This window comes from Quercus robur, chromosome 8, assembly GCF_932294415.1.
Source record: "Quercus robur chromosome 8, dhQueRobu3.1, whole genome shotgun sequence".
Taxonomy (NCBI): domain Eukaryota; kingdom Viridiplantae; phylum Streptophyta; class Magnoliopsida; order Fagales; family Fagaceae; genus Quercus; species Quercus robur.
This window is the reverse complement of record NC_065541.1, coordinates 30,085,868-30,106,865: the sequence shown is the minus strand read 5'-3', so window position 1 is coordinate 30,106,865 and position 20,998 is coordinate 30,085,868.

The following is a 20,998-nucleotide window of genomic DNA, read 5'->3' as shown; positions in this document are numbered from 1 at the left end:
GCTAGTCCCACTCTTTCATGGTGCATGTAATGGGTGTAGAATAATTATTAAGTACTCCTGAAGTACTATAAATGCGTACTTTCTCTTCTCACAAAACTGTAGGTCCCACTAATTAAATTTATAGTGGGGCCCACAATTAATGTGAAAGGGGAGAGTACACATTTATGATACTCTCAGAGTATTCAATAATTTTTCGTGGGTGTGTCCATTGCACTATTTGTGCTCATGGTGGGGGTGTGTGTGTGCATGTATAGAGTGTAAGGTGGGGGTGTGTGTGTGCATGTATAGAGTGTAAGTACTAGGATTTCTTAAAGGTATAATTGGTCATATATATGAGTTTTGAAAAGGTGGTCTTTTCTAAATTTAGTTCTCTAAATTTTCTTTAGGGAGATTCTCCCACTGCTTGTCATTTCCACACTATCTCCACGAAAACTATCACTACTATCAAAAATTTGGGAGGGCTAAGCTAAATATAATAATACCGCTTTTAATATGAATCTAGCTTGGAGATTATGTGTTTAACCAGACACCCTCTAGTTTCTCACTAAAAACACACACCCACACACAAGACACCCTCTAGGCTATGGTCATCCAAGCTAAATATTTCACACACAATTCATGCTTGGAAAGTAACCTTCCTTCAAGGGGTTCCCATATTTAGAAAGCTATCCAAATGGGTCTAAATTTCCTTAAACAAAGACTATATTGGAAAGTGGGATGTGGCACAAAAATTAAATTTTGGAATGATAATTGGTTTCCATGTGGCCCCCTTTGTGGACACTATTTGTGCTAGTGTATATGGAGTGACCAATATTCATTGAGAATTGAGATTTTTTAAATATGTGATTGGTGAGCTGAATTTGGAAAGAAAAAAAGAATGATTTTTTTTTCTAAATTTATTTCCTCTAAATTTTCTTTGGGGGAGATTCTCCCATTGCTTGTCATTGCCATATCTCCTTTTGAATCTAGCTTGGAGATTATGGGCCTAACCAGAAATTCTCTAGGCCTAGGTCATCAATGCTAAAATATTTCCCACACAATTCATGCTTGGAAACAAACCTTCCTTCAACGTGTTCCCAAATTTGGAAAGTCATCAAATGGGCCAAAATTTCATAAAACAAAGACGAGTTCAAATCTTCTGTCTCACTTTTCTTGTTCCACTCTATACTCTACAAATAAAAACTTGACACGTGCCAATTTATTTAATTAAATTCTAATTTCTTTTTCTTTTTCTTATTTCATTATTTTCACTTTCTAAAAGAAATAAAAATAAATAAAACTCAAACACATCCCACCAGCCACCACCACCAGTCATCACCATCAAACTTCACGACGGCAACGAAATTGTGACCCTTAAAGTTTCTTATCCCTTCCTGCATTTTCTTATTTCACTTCCTAAAAGAAATAATAAATAAATAAAACTCCAACACATCTCCACCGGCCCACAACTTCCAACCTTTATCGGCACTAATGACCATCCACCATAGGCTCTGGCAAAGTTGACTTGTCAAACGACGACAACCCAATAGTGACCCAGCCGAGTCAACTCACATGGTCCTCTCAAACTCTAGATCTGTGAAATCCAAGTCGGCCACCCCCATTAAAGTTTATATATATATATATATATATATCAGGGTCGGCTCAACAACTTTGGGGGCCTTAGGCGAAAATTTTAAGTGAGATTTTTTTTTTATTATTTAAATATTAATTAAATAATATGTATTGAATTTTTTATTTAAAATCTATTTTTCTTGTTTTTTGAGATGCAAAATTACTAGAAATAAAATTTAAAGTATAGAATAATAGAACCTGGTTATTGCAACTTTTCTAAAGCCGTGACCACCTTAAAGTCTAAACCTGCACAAATAAAAATTAATTTATTACATGGTTCAATGAATTAGTATTACTATAATATAAATGAGTTGATATGATACACATCAAATTATTAATTGGTGTGATAATTTATAATGATTGATAAAATAAGAGTATGCAATAAAAAAAATGTGATAAATTATTAATTAGTATGTGGTGGGACCAGCTGTGAGATGCAATGCTGTGTGCACTGTGCAATCTTGTCTACACAACCCACAACTTGTGTGTTGTCTTGTCTTAACTATTTTTGTTTTTTTTTCCCTTTTTAATCTTCTGCATTTTAAGATACAATGGTGCATTTTTAATGCATTTTATTAACTAATAAAAGTACTTAAAAATTTTTTAATTAAAATATATAGATAAATATTTTATATATATATATATATATATATATATTTACAAGTGGGGGTCTTCTTTTATTTGGGGGCCTTAGGCGATTGCATCAATTGCATCACCTGTTGAGCCGGCCCTGATATCTATATATATATATATATGTATATAACACAGATCTACATCCATGCCTTTTATGGGTTTGAGATCCACAAACTTTGGCCTCCTTTCATGGCTTGAATCTTCATCATCTCCACAACCAAGAAAGCACCTTAAACTTTCATTAAACAAATAATGGGCCTTGACACAGATCCTTTTGGCTAACTCATTGCAGATTGCCTTCTTTGGGCACCTTGCAAGACTAGCCATTCAATCTTTAACATGCAAGGGTTGTTATTCATGTGATTACTAATAAGTTGTCTAACGACTCAATGGATTCAAAAGCTCAACTTCGCGAGCACCAGTGGTGATGGTGGTTGTTGCCATCGGTGAAGGTTAGTGGTGGTGACTGGTGGGATGTGTTGAGTTTTATTTATTTATATTTCTTTTACAAAGTGAAATAAGAAAAAGGCAAAAAAATTAGAATTTAATTAAGTGAGTTGACGCATGTCAAGTTTTTATTTGTGAAGTATTGATTAGAATAGAAAGAGTGAGACTGAAGATTTGAACTCAGCAAAAACTATGTTGGAAAGTGGGACATGGCAACAAAATTAGTTTCTTTTTTTTCTTTTTTTTAGAATCAATGCGAGAAGTTTTATTATGAAGGCAGAAAACTTCTGTCAAGAATTACATAATTTGTCACATCACTATGGATATCTTCTATCCAAATTTGTGGTTCGTACAAGAATTTTGCTAACATGGCAAGCTTGTCAGCAACTCTATTTCCTTTCTGCTAACATGCGAGTAAGACACTTCTTAAACTTGTGGCTAACCAACGCGAGTCCTCAATGATGTGGCCAAAAGCTGTCATGCAAGCTGAATCCGATACAAGGTGCTTGTAGATGATCTCAGAGTCTACCTCAAACACTACATCTTGAAGTCCGAGCTCGATGGAGAAAGAGATAGCTTTCTTGCAAGGCAAAGCTTCCATGTCCTCCACTGTGGATGGTAGCGGAATGCGTTCTGAAAGCGCTACAATCACCATACCTTCTGAGTCTCATATCACTACTCCAATGCCTGCTGTGCCCATGTCCTGAAAAATCGCTCCATCACTGTTGGCTTTGTACTGAGTTGGTGAAGGAGGTAACCAATGCGTTGGGTGGTCCACCAATCTTTGCTGCAATGGGATACCTTGGGTTGCATGGAATTCTTGTAAGCGTTCAACAGCATCAGAATATATCTTCCCCAAAGGCACCGTGGCTGCTTCCACTCTCTATGCATTCCTATTATGCCAAATACCCCAAGTGATGTATGCAAATACCTCTGCCAAATGCGGTGATTTCTGAGCAAAGATTCCTTGACATAAGTCACGGAAACATACCAATTTTTTAGCCAAAAATGGTCGACACCACTCTAGCTTCCACCACAAATTTTTCACCTCTATGCAATCCCAGAGAGCATGGATTGTATCCTCTATTTCGCAACAACAGCGATCACAAAGAGCGTTCACTGTGATGTTCCTCTTCATTAAGTTCAGTTTTGTTGGAAGGGAATCAATTGCTGCTTGCCAAAGGAAGTGTCTTATTTTATTTGGCAAGTTTAGTGACCAAATATCCCACCAAAATTGCTGTTGTCCGCTATGTTTGAAGGGCCTGGTGCTTTCACTTCTTCTTTTAAGAGGAGTTGATATGCTAATTTGGTGGAATAATGTCCATTCCTTATTGCTGTCCAGATAAATCTATCTTCAACATGCGTAGAACTCAGGGGTAAACTGAGAATTGCAGCAGCTTCATGGGGCATAAATTCATTCAGTATTCGATCTTCAATCCATCTGCCATTTTCCTCATCAATAAGGGCACACACCCGAGAGTTTTTGGGCAAATTTTTTTGGGGTGAAACCACCCGACTTGAGTGCAAATCTGGCAGCCATTTATCACCACTAATCAAGACTGACTTCCCATCCCCTATTCTCCATCTCGACCCCAACCTCACAACCCTACAAGCTTTGAGAATGCTTTGCCAAGCATAGGAACCCTTCACTTTCACACCCTCATCTAGGATAAAGCAATTGGGAAAGTACTTTGATTTAAAGACCTTATAGAAGAGAGAGTCTTTGTTATGGAGCAATCGCCAAACTTGTTTCCCCAACATTGCTCAATTGAAGCTTTCAATATCCTTAAAACCTAGCCCCCCTTGACACTTTGGCTTACACTAGTTCTTCCAAGCCACCCAATGTGTTTTCCGACCTTTCCCTTTATAGCCCCACCAAAACTTCCTGATTAGAGATTCAATATCTTTACATAAACTCTTTGGGAGTTTGAAACTTGCCATGGTGAAAGCGGGCATCGCTTGGAGAACCGCTTTAATGAGTACTTCCCTTCCCCCTTGCGATAAGAGACGTTCTTTCCATCCTTGCATTTTGTGCCAAATCCTTTCTCGAATGTAGTTAAAAATTTGTTTTTTTGCTCTACCCACAAAGGAAGGTAATGCAAGGTATTTTTCATAATTTGTGGTGGCTACTACCCCCAAGCAAATTTTTAATTTCCTGCTGCACATGATGATCAGTGTTTGGGCTGAAAAATAGTTGAGATTTTCCATGGTTAATCTTCTAACCCAAAGATGGTGCAAAATTTCAAGGATGGTGTTGCATTCTTGCGTGTTTGCCCGATAAAATAGCACACTATCGTCTGCAAAGAACAAATGGGAGACCTTTGGACCTACATTACAAAGAGAGACTCCTTTTATTGTGCTTGCAAGTTCTGCTTGTTGGATAAGTGAGTGTAATCCTTTTGCACATAACAAAAACAAATAAGGTGATAGAGGGTCCCCTTAATGGAGGCCACTGTTAGGTGTGAAGTGCCCATGTGGTTCACCATTAACCAAAATAGAAAAAGAGACTGATCGAATACAAGAACTGATAAGGGATATCCACCTATTTGCAAATCCTAACTTCTCCATTAATTTTTCTAGGAAAACCCACTCCACCCTATCGTAAACTTTGCTCATATAAGCTTTAAGGCCATGAGCCCTTCTTTTCCTTTTCTCTTATTTTTTAAATGATGTAGCATTTCAAAGGCTACAAGAATGTTGTCAGTAATCAGCCTATCAGAAATGAATGCACTTTGTGACTCCGAAACCAATTTGGGCAGAATTTTTGTGAGTCGTTTTGCTATGGTTTTGGACACAATTTTGTACAGGATGTTACAAAGGCTTATGGGTTTGAAATCAGTAGGTTTTTCAGGATTTTTTGTTTTCAGTACAAGTGAGATGAAAGTGTGGTTAAGGTTTTCTAGCATGGCACCCAAATTGAGAATAGTTAAAGAGGCAGCAATGACATATTGGCCAACAATATCCCAACAAGATTTGAAAAAAATTGGGGGTAGACCATCGGTTCCCGGTGCTGTTAGTGGTTTCATTTGGTTCAAGGCCTGTTCTACTTCATATGCTATAAAATCATGGATTAAATCATCATTCATAGAGGGAGTAATTTTTGGTTCAATACCTTGGAGGATCTTATCAAAGTTTGAAGGAGTAGTTAAAGTGAAAATATTTTTGAAGTAGCCCACAAAAGTATCTCTGATCTACTTGGTTTCTTCCACCACCGACCCATTATCCAAAATTAGTTTGGATATAAAATTCCTCTTGTTTCGTTGGGTTGCTCAGCCATGAAAGTAGCTTGTATTCAAATCCCCACTCTTCAACCATTCTACCCATGACCTTTGTTGCCACAAGCATTCCTCCTTTACCAAGAGCTCATACACCTCTCCCCTAAGAACCTGCACTTGTTCATGATTTATCCTTGCCATGGACAGCTACTCGGCTTTTGCTAGCTCCTTCTTTTTTTTGAGTCAACAACTATGTATATTTCCAAAAGAAAATTTGCTCCATGTCTTCAATCTTAATCGGCAAGCTTCCACCTTACCCATTAACCTGTACACTGAATTACCTGAATTCCCCCTATTCCACGTACTTCTAATGATGCCCGCACAGCTTTCATCTCTCAACCATACAGCCTTGAATCATAATGGTTTGGATTTGTTGTAGAATCTAACATTTTCATTGTCCAAACATACCCACAACGGACAATGATCCAATAACGTACCTTGAACGCAATGCACTCGCACTGTGGGAAACATTTGTATCCATGATGGTGTTGCCACCCCTTGATCTAAACGAATCGAAGTCACCTCTCCATCAAATTGGTTGTTAAACCATGTGAAAGGGGATCCCATGAATCCCAAATCTCAAAAACCACAAAAGTACAAGGCTTCTCTAAAATCCCTCATCTGCCTCTCCCTTCTAATTGCTCCACCCTTCTTCTCTTCAACTTTAGTAATTTCATTGAAATCCCCCACACACAACCAAGGTATCTCCATTTTTAGGCAAAGATGTTTTAGTAGCACCCAAGAATGTTCTCAGTTGGCCATTATTGGGTTTCTATAGAAGCCTACTAATCGCCAGGCATCATCCATTCTTAGGTTAACTACTGCATCAATATATGTTGGTGTGGAGTCTAGTACGTTGAGATCAATCCCGTTCTTTCAATAGAGTGCCAACCCCCCACTTGCATTCACCCGTGGTTCAATGTGTACATTTTCTAACTTAAGCTTCGAACAAAGTTTCTTCAAATATCGCTCCTTTGATTTGGTCTCCATGAGGAAGATGATTGAGGGCGACTTTCTTTTCACCAACTCGGTGAGTTCTAAAACTGCACATGGTTGCCCCAAACCATGGCAGTTCCAACTTATGCAATTCATTGCATTTGGCAGGGCTGATCCATAACCTCCGCCACTTCAAGAAAATCATCATTGTCACCATGGTACACTTGTTGGCGTTTGGAAGGAAGAGTTGATTGTCTGCCCTCTGCCTCGTCTTCTCTTTTCCTCCCTACAATCTATTCACAGTGCGTAGTTGGAGTGTTGTTTGCCTCTCTTACTTTTCAGGTCCAAGTTGGAAGAACACGACGTTGTGGTGCTAAGTTTGAAACCCTAGCAGTTTTTTGGAGGTCACGTGCTACACTTAATTGAGCAGTGTTTGTGGAACTTATTGTTGCATGTGCGTTGGCCTTAGTACAGGGTATACTGGATTCTTCAGGACTTTCAAAACCTGCCAACTCAACATTAATTGAGTTTAAAGACGTGACAACCTCCTGGTGATTCGCATCCAGCATGCCATTGGGTGAAATGAGTGCATTTGAATGCTCATGATTCATATCAGTAATGATTTAGGGAGTTAAAATCGAAATCTTATCATTGGCTCTGTCTCTCATTAAATCTATTTGAACCACCTTAATGTCATTAATCCTAGGATTGCCGTTAGACCCCTTGTCATGATTGCCCCCTTATTTGTCAACAGTTCCTTCTTTACTACTTAGACCGCCTTGTTCTGCCATTTCCCGAAGATTCACTGTGGATTGGCCTGAAATGTCCATTTCCATGGTAGCGTGAGGGGAGCTTGAGGCAGTTTTTTTCCTAGCTTTGTAGTATCCTGGCACTGTCAACCCCAACTTTCTTGACATGACGAAGGCCGATGCTCGCAACCCCAGTCCGAATTGCCTGTTCTCAGTCTTCAAAGTTCTCTCACTTTCAATCCACAACTCACAGTCCCTATCGTCGTGAGTGGGGCGCTTGCACCAATAACACAAATTCAGCAATCTTTCGTACTTGAAGCCTACCCAAACTTGCTTCCCACTCTCTGATGAAATTAACCGTCCACGACACAATGGGAGAGATAAGTCCAGCATCACCTTGAGTCACAAAAAATTCCCCCCTTCAATTTCATTAAACTCGGGACGTGCTACTTCTCCAACCACATTACATATTTTCAAAGCTGCTTCCATGGTCATATATCGTGGCGAGATGCCATGGAGTTGGACCCAAAAACTTGCCTTATCGAACTTCACGTCACTAACCGGTGCTTCTTTATCATACTGCTGCATGACCACCAAATGCTTATCAAAACTCCAAGGTTCACTTGAGAGGATTCTTTCAACCTCTTTTTGATTGTCAAAGGTAAAAAGAATAATATGATCTCCAAGATTCTGAATCTTGAAACCATTGTGTGCCCTCCACAACAGGTTGAAAGTTCTTGCTATTACATCCATGTTGAGTGCTCCTTTGGTGAGAAACTTTACTATGATGGAATAGTTTAAGTTCTGATTGTCATTGGTAAGATTGTAACCTGGTCCTTCCCTCTCTGACAGTGAGAGACGGCTCCAACTCTGGGTGATATCTTCCATGTACTCTAGAAAAATTCCCCTAAAACCCTCTTTCCTGTTTCCCTTAACCCCTGGAAGAAAAAAAAAAGAAAAAAAAAAAAAAAAAAAAAAAAGGAGTAACCTTATTACCCCAAGGAACACACTCAACACCTTCTGTAACAAGGGACAATCAAATTCTACTACGCAAAAGAATTAGTTTCAATAATTATAATTGATTGTCGTGTGGTCTCCTCCATGGGAAACTCATTGGCCCTAACTCAACACAATTGTGTCCAACGCAATATTCAGGTTAATTGGCAATGGCATCAAGAGTCTCTCAATCTACAATCACCCATGGAGAGATGGACCGAACTGCCATTGGAATAAGGGGGCAATGGCCCCCCTAAATTTTTTTTTTTTAATTATTATTATTATTATTATATGTGTGTACTAATTTTAGCAATTTTGTTCTATAAAATTATATTTTGTTTCTCTTTAACAATATCATTGATTCTTTTAAGAGTAATGTTATACTCACAAATTTTTTTATAACATTTTTACAAATTGTTTTGGTAGCAAATTCTTATTGGTTCGTATATGGGCCCACCACTCACATTTTTTTTTTACTTATCAATAACTACTTAACACATTAGTAATTTATATAAAAAAATAAAATAAGAAAATCTTGAAGCTCTAGAATTTTCCTCATTTTAGTGACCATAAAAAATTTATAATCTAAAATCTAAAAACAAAATATACAAACCCAAAAAAAATAGTTCAACAACAAAAATTACCAATAAAACTAAAAAACAATTAAGCTCAATTAACTAATTAATTTTATCCAAAATAAATAACCCTGCCTTTAAAAAAATTCTAAATAAAAATAATTTTGTTCTTACCCACACAAAATAAAATAAAATAAAATAAATCTCAGTAACTAAGTAGCAGAGTTAGAGATTGAAACTACCACACCGTCAATAATAAAACCGCTCCCCTTAACTTAAAGTTTTGACTCTGTCGTTTGTACGGAGACATTAGATTTTATCCAAGCCACTATGTTCTCATTGTTTGGAGACCATGCTAACCTGCATGTGGGCTTTTACAAGTTTGGAATACTAATGTGGGCTATTGCAAGTGTGGAATGTTCAGTTCGCGCAACATTTACTTCTTTGACCCAAAAAAAAGAGTTGACCCACACACTAATGTAAATTAGCCATGGATCTATAAAATCCCAACCCCAAATAAATTCAAATATATTTAGTATAATAAAAATGCACCCATGAATGGTTACCATCATGTGCTTATATTTTTAAACATTCATAATCTCATCACCAGCTTTGCGCTAGATGCTTGCTAAATCCATGGAAACCACCGTCCACAACATTGGATTAGAGGATTTTCATCCCTTCTTTACCAAATAATCTCTATTGTAGAGAGTGAGTCCACAAAAAAATGATCCAGCAGTCTCTCTAAACCTCAAAAATAAATTGCTCATGTACAGTACCTCTCCAGCTTTGATGGGTTACTATAAATTGGGAATATAATTTTTCTTCATTAAAAAATTCTAGAGCTAAATATTTTTTTTTTCCTCTTTCTTCATTTCTTTTTGCTCTCACTCTCTCCCTCTCGGTTTCTTCTCACAGAACAAAGGAAAGGAGACAAAGCTCCTCGCTTGCAATCGAAGTTCACCTCAATACAAAACACAATCAAATTAGAAAGCAGAGTCTTTCTCATAAAACTAACGAAATCAAAACAAATTTAAAAATAATTTTTTTATTTGTTTTTTTTTTTTAAAAAGCCAACCTGACCATCTAGGCTGCATGTTATTGGCGGTGGGGACGAGAACAAGAGGCGGTGGAGGTGAAGCAGACAACGGAGGATGAAGGCAATTTCTCTCCCTTGGTGGAGCACAGTGTTAATTTCCCTCTCTTGACTCTCTCCCTCTCTCTCCCCGTTTGACAAGATGAACAAAGTGATAAATGGAAGAATTGTATGGAGCATGTGGACTTAAATGATAACTTGATAAGTTTGATTTTTATTAAAAACTAGTTGATAGCTCATGCAATGCACGAGAAAATGATAACTTGATAAGTTTGCTTTTTATTAAAAACTAGTCAATAATCCGTACAATGCATGAGAAAACTATTAAATATAAGTTTTAAAAAATATTTTTATTAATTTGTTTTTGCTATTGACAATGTTTTCTATTGTAATAGTTTGAAAATTTATTATCAGACAAAGTTTAACATGACTACATATTTTGAAAATCTAATTATTAAATTGCAAGTTTTTTATGTTCTTAACACACATGTCAAATTTCATACTAATTAAATGTTATTTACTGTTAAATCCATAAACTTATTTTTTATGCATAAATTTAAACTATAAAAAACTTGAAATTTAAATATTTAATTGATAATATAGTTATTGATTTTTGATCTTTTGGAAATTTAGCTATTATTCATATTTTTGTACTTTTGGTTGATTTTTGTGCGCTAAGAAGGTTTTTTTGTTATCCTTAAATTTTCATCAATAAAGTTCCATTAGTTACCACCCAAAAAAATAATAATAATAAAAAAAATAAATAAATAAAAACTCAAAGTTTATGAGCATATTCTAACATAAAGATTAAACCAAAAACTACCCTTTAAGTTGTGGAAACTCATTTACCACAAACCAAAGTATTATACTTCTTAGTCAAAAAGTCAATCTTTTATAATACTGTATAAAAGATTCTCAAAGAATCGTCCCAAAAATGCCAATTTGATATAAGTCTAGCAAATAAAAAATTTGGACATCCTATTGCAAGTCTATATAAATGCATTCATATACCAACTATCACATATGCTTTGCCACCAAATGGTCTTAATTAATTTTTTTTCACTTCTCTACAAATTCAAACTTATATTCACCAAAGACCACATAATATTTAAATGAAAATCAGCTGTTATACTATTTTACATAGATCATAACAGTATAACTCTGAATTTTCAAAATCATTATTTGTTAATAAAACTCGAGCAAAACCTTAGAAATCCAAAATGCACAACCTACTAAATGAAACAAATTTGTTCCTGAATCAGATATAATATTCTTTTGTTTCTCACCTATTTTGAGCTCCAAATTAAGTATAGGCATCACAAGTATTTTCTTTTAATGTGAGCTAAAAATAAGAATTATAATGCAATAGTAACTGATATAATATATTTCTCTAAATATTTAATCACTATTCAATGAAACATATAAGAAACTAAAATAAAAAAGTTCACTATAACAACATAGAACCATGCAGGGGAAATCATAGAAAAAAAATTTATTGATAAACAATAAAAAAAAAATGTTTATTGATAATAAACGTGTCTTACAAAGTATTGCTAAGAAAGGGAGGAAGTTCCCTTTGCCACATGTGTTCTGAATAGAGTATGTATATGTTGCCATATGTTTTGTTAACTGATACAACATGCCACCTCACATCTTGGAACTTGGAAATTACTTCTCTTGCTTCCTTTATTAGTATCCATAGGAAGTAAGCATGGATGGTTGCAAATAATTCATGCTGAAACAGTGAAATTGGATATCTATTGCTGAAAAGATGCGGAAGGAGAGAGTGGACACTTGTGCGTTAGGTTTAGGATTTGTGAAAGCATAATTTAGATTTTGTTGAACAAGGGAAAAAGGAAAGAAGTCCATTGTTGGAGACAAGAGAATCTAGTTACAGAGTCCCCTTACGTTTAGGGTTTGTAGATTTATCGGGCAAAAACCCAAATAAAAAAGCCAAAATTTAAAAATAGGCAAAACTACGTTATTAGTCTCTGAAGTTTATCTTGTGAGCGCAATTGATCCCTCAAGTTTCATGCAAGCACTATTAGTCTCTTAAATTTTAAAAGTGAGTGATATTAGTCCTTCTATTAACTGCCGTTAGTGAGATTGCCTGTGTGGCTAACAGAATAATGATGTAACATTTTTAATTTACTAAAAGTACTTATAAATTGATGTGACAACTTAAATGTCTTATGCCATATCAACTATTTAATTATAAATTTATCCCATAATCTTTAATCGATCTTTATTTATCTTATGGGAAAAAAGTATTGGCTTCAACCCCACCCTCTCTTCCCCTATGTAAATATTTTCCCTTTCGCTTCACAGTTTTCTAGTTTTCCGATCAAGTTGTCAAACTATCTCAGAGCCAACAAAATATGCCAGAAAAACTCAACAACAATCAAGAGCTAAGAGAAGTCTAAGGTTCAATGCAAGAAATCCAACATAGAAGATTTTGAGTGCAACAAATGTGACAAGCAACAAAGATTCTCACAGTGACTGCCACTGGTTCAAGGTAGAGAAAGAAAAAGGACCAATATTTTTTTAATTTTTTTTCCCAAAAAATAAAACCTGTATATAATACTTAAAATTCTTCAAATATTTGAAGATTTCTAACTTTCTTGCCATAGTTTTTGAACTTTCAAATACCACACCTGACCTGAGTTTCTGTTTGAATCCTTATAACTTATTAGTATCTGAAACAATTGTAATCCATTACTATGCAGTCAATATAAATAGGATCTAGATTTGGAAGTATATGGAGTTGTTGCTCTTTTGTCTTTTTCCATAGAGCTTCATATGCATTGTGGAGATTTTGAATTAGGTTTGAAAAGATCAAGATTATATTTAGATTTAAAACTGTAGTGAAATTGAAACAAAAGGGGAGACTTTAGAAAATATTTTGAAATTGAATAAAGTTATTCACTTTAATTCTAACTCATAAGAGACGCTAATATTGTGCAAACAAGTCAGTTGAATTAGAGTTTGATATTGGGTATTTTCCAGGAGATGGTAGACGAAGAACATGAGAGAGAAAGGCTTAAGGGGAGAAATATGCAGTTTTTTAATTTTTTTTTAATTATTAAGTTTTTACCAAAATGATAAGAATGCCTGGATGTGTAAATCCATTTTTTAAGTCACTTACGTGGCATAATAAGTTGACGAAAATTGTTTACCAATGTTCAACAATAATTGTTAAATTATGTTTAGCAAACGCTGTCAAATTATGTTTAACAAGAATTGTTAAATTATGTTTAATAAGAAATTAGTCAAATTTATCAAACATAATTTCATCCATAGGCCTTTTGGCGTATGAGTTTTATTGATGTGAGTAGTGCCTATTCAAGATAATGTATCTCTTAATTACAATCCCTTGTTTCAAGGGAAGACTCTTTGATTCCAACCACATCGTCTTTGTACATAAGTTCATTTATTTTCATGTTTAAGGGGATATGTGCTTTTATTTATTTGTAACAGCACCTAATAATTTATTTAGGTTGCCTACGTACCCTTGACGGTGATCAAGCTAATTCGTAGTTCTTAATTTGAGGTTTTAAATTTAACATCCTCAAATTGATTTTGCCCAATTTAAATAATGGACATTTAAGTCAAATACTTTGTATTTAATTAAGCATCGACTTAATTTTGCTTTTGGGTGAGATAATTAGTTTTAATCTCAAGGATAAGTCAAGGACCATGTTTTTTTGGAAATTGAATCAAAGATTCTATCTTTGAGAAGTTGAATGTCCAAGCAATTTTCCCTTTTGTTTCATTTGCTTCTTTGTAGGAATTTTAATGATATTTTGATTGAGGTTCCCAAATTTAATTAAGGGAAAGAAAACTCCTTTGAAGCAATTTTATTTTTATGAACATGTTTTAGGAATTAGGAATTGGAAAATTTCCTCAAATCAATTTTTTATGGTCATTTTATTTTGGGCATTATTAACTTCAATTTTGATTAAGAAATTAGGAATCCCAAAAAAAAAAATTAGTCATGTTGGAATTTGAAGGAATTAGAATCATAACTTTAGGAGTCAAGGACTCCATTGATTTGAGTAGAGTCAAGGACTCCATTAATTGGGTAGAGTCAAAGACTCTATTAAAATGTGGTAGATTCAAGGATTCCATTAATTTTGTAGAGTCAAGGACTCTATTAAAATATGGTAAAGTCAAGAACTCCAACAATTGGGTAGAGTCAAGGACTCCATTAAAATATGGTAAAGATAAAGACTCCATTAGTTTGATAGAGTTAAGAACTCCATTAATTGAGTAGAGTCAAGGACTCCATTAGTTTGGTAAAGTCAAGGATTCCATTGATGTGATAGAGTCAAGGACTCCATTAATTTGGTAAAGTCAAGAACTCCATTGATGTGATAGAGTCAAGGACTCTATTAATTTAGTAGAATCAAGGACTCTAATGGAGAAAACACTGAATTAAAACTAGAGAAAATTTTTATTTGGTAATTTTCAAATAAGAGATTCATATCTAAAGCTTCATGTATAGAGTTATAAACTCCTCTTGAAACCCAACCCTATTTGTTCTACCAAACAAAAATTCAAATTTGAAGAAGAGGGAGAGGTAGAGATTTAGAGAAGAAAGTGACTTATAAAATCTCAATCTAATACTGTGTGTTCCTCTATATAAGGAAGAAAGTGACTATAAGGAAAGTACAATACTGCACTAACATTTTTCCGGGACCATTAGGGGCTGTTTGGATTGGCAAATTTCCGTAACTCAATTCTCAGTCTCCATAACTCATAACTCAAAAATGGTGGGACCCATAGCAAAAAGATTGTTTGGCAAACGATAACTCTGTTTCCATAACTCTATTTTCATCACTCAATTCTCTGATTTTTGAATTATGAGTTATGGAAACTGAAAACACATTTTGGCTGTTTTTAGTTTCCATAACTCATAACTCAATGGCATTTTTGTAATTAAACACACATGAGGGACCCACAAACAGTACCAACCGCACATTTTCCTTTTTTTTTTCTTCCCTTTCTTTTCCTGGGTTCGGTCTCCCCTGTTCTTCCTTCTTCTTTTTTTTTTTTTTTTTTTCCTTTCTTCTCCTAGGTTCGGTCTCCCCTGTTCTTCCTTTTTTTTTTTTTTTTTTCCTTTCGACTCCTGGGTTCGGTCTCCCCAGTGTTCTTCCTTTTTCTTTTCTTTTTTTCTTTTTTTTTTCCTTTTCTTCTCCTGGGTTCGGTCTCCCCTATTCTTCCTTTTTTTTTTCTCCTTCTCCTGAGTTCGATCTCCCCGGTGTTCTTCCCTTTTTCATTTTTTTTTCTTCTTCTTCTTTCACTGGGTTCGGTGATCTGGGTTTCTTTTTTTCTTTTTTCTTTGTCTTTTTTTCCTTTCTTCTTTCATTAGTTTGGTGATTTGGGTTTGTGAAATCGTGAAGCAACAACGGTAACTATGGGTCCGATCGTTTTGACTCAGCTGGCAACGGGTCTGGGTTGTTAGCCAAAGCGGCCCTGGTCAAATCAATCATGGACCAAAAGACCATGGCTGGCCCGTTTCCGAGGTGCCCAAATTCCGACAACAGCAACAGCAACAACTGATCGTTTCCGACATTCCGCTCCTTAAAAACTCTGAAACCCACCACAGCCACAACAGCAGCAACAGCAACATCAACATCAATGGCCTGGGTAGATTTGAGTTTGCTTTTTTTTTTTTTTTTTATGATTGAGAAATCTGGGTTTGTTCTGGAATATATTTATGCATGTTTAATTTTGTTCTGGATGAGAAATCTGAGATGAGAAAGGTGAAAAGGGAGAAAAATGAAAAATGAAAAAATAACGAACTGAAGAATAGAGAAAGAAGAAAGAAAAGTGGAGAAAAAAAAATCTTACCAAGTGACTGAAATGGGGCCCACAAATAGTGTGAAAAATATTGAGTGATAGGAAGTGAGTGATGGTGCCAAACGGGTGTGAAAAATTGAGTGATGAGTGATGAGTGATGAGTGATGGAAATTTCTTTCACGTGTTCATGCCATCACCAACTTTTCAACCTTTAATTTTTTTTTTTATCATTTTTGTTCCTGCTGGGGCCACCTTTTCAGCCATTATCTCCCCTTTTTTTTGGATAATGGCAAACTAGTTTTTCATAAACCGTGCCCACCTTTCCTTTAGCTCCTTATTTTTCTCTTCTTAGTCCTTTCTTATAGGAAATGGCAGACTAGGAGTCTGTTTGGATAGAACTTATTTTGCTGAAACTGAAAACTGAAAATATTGTAGCAAAATAATTTTTAAATGTGTGAATAGTATCGTGTGACCCATTTTTAATAAAAAAGTTGTTGAAAAGTGGAATTTGTGGGTCCGTGAATAGTGCACGGATGCACTGTTCACCGTGGAAAAGTCAACAAAACCGGCTCAAAAAAAAAAAAAAAAAAAAAAAAAAGCTGCTGAAAATGCAAACGTAAAACGCAAAAGCTGAATCCAAACCCAGCCTAGGTAGCTTTTTAGCCTCATGTGGACCCCTATTTTTTTTATACATATATACGTGGAGATATATATATATATATATATATATATATATATATAAAGGGATTTACTAACATGTGCCCTTAGGGCATATATTAATAATCTATTTTAGAAAAAAAATTTATGGAAAAACAAAAAAAAAAATAATTCACTATTTTGACAATTTTTTTAATTTCCCATAAAAATTTTCTTAAAATGAATGATTAATGTATGCCCTAAAGACACACATTAATCGAACCCATATATATTAATCACCTTTTGTAGATGACTATACACTTGGTCTCGTCCTATTATTTAGTCAACAGCATTAGTATCAATAATGTTTGTGTTGCCGTGTAGGTGTTTGTACCTATGACACTTTTTATGACATTTTTTTTAGTTTCAACAACTTATATATACTAATATTTTTAGTAATTTCTAATAATTTTTGTAATTTTTTTAATTAAAAAATGACAAATCATTAAAAAAAATGACAAGTCATTTTTTAGTTAGCCACATAAGTAATATTATTAATTATAGTTAACAAAAGGATTAACATCGTTTATTTTTAAAACTTGCGGGATTGCGCACATTTGAAACTTAAGAGACTAATTGTACTCACAAAGTAAACTTCAAAGACCAATAATGTAGTTTCGCCTTAAAAATAATAATGGTAATAATGATGTGGAAAATTGTGAGAGCTCCAAAACTTATGTGGCAAACACTCATGAAGTCAACAAAAAGTCAAAAACATTTGTAATATAGTATATATAGATTAGTGATAAGCTTTTGCTATAAATAAATTAAAAAAAAAAAATGACAAATCACTAATGGTCCATTTGGATTGAGGGAGGGGGAGTAGAGTAGAGTAGAATAGATATAGTACAAAATTAGTTTTTTTTTTTAGCTAACTCTACTCTACTCCCCTCCACTCCCTCTTCTTCCCCCCTCCATCCAAACAGGCCATAATGTTCCTAAAAAAAATAAAAACTGACTAATGGAGTAACTACAGTAAGTATTTTTAAAAGGAAAATTAATTAGAATAATAATGTCTTAAATTAAGATTAGATTTTTTTAAATGAATAGATAAAAATTTAAAAACTAATGACTTTTTAGGCAAAAATTAATGGATAAAATCAATCCTAAACTATAGGTAAACTTGATAAATTTTAAATTACATAAAATTTTCAAAGGATTTGCACAAGACTAACATAGATTTGATATAAAGACTAACAAATAAATAATGCATGGAAATTAAAATTAGACCATTAACAATATACTAGATTGTTGGATAAATTGAAAATTATACAATCGAAGTTTTAAAAAATTATACATTTCTTTTACAAAAAAACTGGTATTCAAAATCTACTCCCCCTTATATGCAGTACGAAGAAAGATTTTTCCAAACCCAGTTTTCTGTTTTTGCTAATAAACTTTATGAATGAAACATTGATGGCTTACCTGAACAAGAAATTATTAATAAAATGGGTCATATATCTACGGTTGCTAATGCTTATATTACCAACCATAATCTTAACCATGCTAAAATTGTTGATCTTCTTACTACCGGTTTTTCTGGAATCCTTCACGGTTGGTGGGAAAAATATCTTACCGAAAAGTCTGGAGAATCCATCAAAAAGGCTATTAAAAAAGATGATGATGGTTTACCCATTTTTGATGAAAGAATTGGCCAAGGTATTCATGATGGAGTCAATACTTTAATCTATACTATTATGAAACACTTTGTTGGAACTCCTTCTAATATTTCTTCTCGTATCAGTGATTATCTAAACAATTTACGTTGTCCTACTATGTTTGATTATAGATGGTACCAAGATGTTTTTATTTCTAGAGTAATGCTTCAGAAAGACTATTTGAAACCCTATTGGAAAGAGAAGTTTATTGCTGGTCTGCCTCCTCTCTTTGCTCATAAGGTAAAAGAAGAATTAACTGATAAAAATGGTACTATTAATTATGATGATTTAACATACGGTGATATTTTTAGCGCTATTAAAAAACTTGGTATTAACATGTGTAATGACCAAAAAATGTTAAAACAACAATTAAAAAAATAGTAAAAAGGTTAAATATGAAATGGGTAATTTCTGTGAATAATATGGTTTACCCCCCATTGCCCATTCCAGGCAAAAAGGGAATAAGAAATGTGATAAGATCCATAAAGATGATAAATATAAAAGATATTAAAAAAAAATGTTTTACTAAACCTAATAATTTTTATGATAAGAAGAAAATTGTCTATAAGAAGCATGATAAGTAGAAATCTGGTAAAGGAAACTATTTCAATTGTGGAAAAATTTGGTCACTTTAGTAAAGAATGCAAACAAAAAGCTAGTAAATAGAAAAATAAGCTTTTCAAGAATACCAGTACGGAATGTAAATAATTGCATATAAATGTGTGTGTGTATATATATATATATATATATATATATATTTCTTTTTGTTAAATCTTTCCAAGGTTTCATCAAGACTTATTTTTGCTTTCGTTTTCTTATCATTTTCATCTTTAATCAGGGTTTTCTTGAGCTTTTTAAGATATTTTTCTTTTAGTTTAGGATTATCAATTTGGCTTGTTAAATTTATTAGCAAATTTTCTTGCTCTTCTCCTTTGGTTAAAATATTAATTGTTTTGCAACCTTTGGAGAGAACATTAATAATATTGCAACAAGAGTCTCTACAACCAATTTTAATATTAGGGGAATCAGAAGTTTCACTATTAGAGTGATAGTCAGAATCAGTTGAGGAGAGAAAATCATCTTCTGATGAATTAGATGAAGTAGAAGATCTTGATTCAAGGATCCGAAACAAATCCTCTTTATCACTATCATTGATATTTAACATATTAAGTTTATTTTTCAATTTACCAGGTTTTTGTTTGCAGTCTTTACTAAAGTGACCAAATTTTTCACAATTGAAACAGTTTCCTTTACCAAATTTCTACTTATCTCATATATATATATATATGCAATTATTTACATTACATGCATTAAATCCCACTATCCTGCACTTAATTACAAATGCAAATCACTCGATTGGATCAACCACACTACACAATATGGGTATGTGCCAGTTGTCTAAGAAACTGCCCGTTGGACTGTCTAGACTTTTTTTTTTTGATAAGCTGGATTGTGTTTGGATGGAGTCTGTTCCTCCAGATTTTCATCGTTGTTACAATTCTGATTGGTAAGGTTTAATTTAATTTGCCGATTTGGCCTTTTTCTCAAAAAAAGAAAAGAAAAAAAAGACTTGTTATGTAATTATATTATATAAATAAAATGATCCCCTTTTCTATATTTAAAAAATAATAATAATAAAAAGTAAGTCAATTCACCTCGGCAATTCATCTTTCCAGTATTTTGGTTCTCGATCAGTGGCTCACATTGCTTTCATAATTTAGGTTTCCCATGAACTTTAAGGTATGTTTGGTTGGGGTGAAAATAGAGAGAATGGAAAATAGGGAGAGGAAAATAGGGTGGAAAATGGCATTTTCCACCGTTTGGTTTAGGAGAGAAAACAAGCAAGACAGAAAATAGGGAGGAAAATAATCCCTTCGGGCCCACATTTTTTTATCCTCCCAATTTGAGAGGAAAATGGAGAGGAAAAGATGTTGAATGATTTAATTTACACAAATACCCTCACAACACAGCAACGTGAACTACTCCAACTTCTCCTCTTCTATTTTTTTTCTTTTTTTTCCCTTGTCCTCATTATATTCCTCATTAATTTATTGTTTTGCCAAGTTTGCCCAGCTGCCCATGTGAATAAAGTTTTTTTTTTTTTTTTTGAAAATATCTTCCCAATCTACGTATGGTCATGTGGATAAAGTCTACATAATCAATTTTTGTTGCCCAAAAATTTAAAACTATATATAATAATAAAGAAAAGTAATATAAATTTATATGTATTTGTGTTAATTTTTATATTATTTAATGAGTGTAAATATATTTATTTCTTATATATTATATAACAAGGACATAATAGTCAATTTATATAAACTAAATTTTCCATCCTCCCTTTTTTCTCTTCAACCAAACAAAAAAGTTTTCCACCCTCCCACTTTTCCACTCCTCCAACCAAACACACATGAGGGAAAACCAAATCTTTTCTATTTTCCCACTTTTCCATTCTCCTACTAATTTTCCATCATCTCACTTTTTCACTCCTCCAACCAAACGGACCCTTAGTGACACTGACAATATG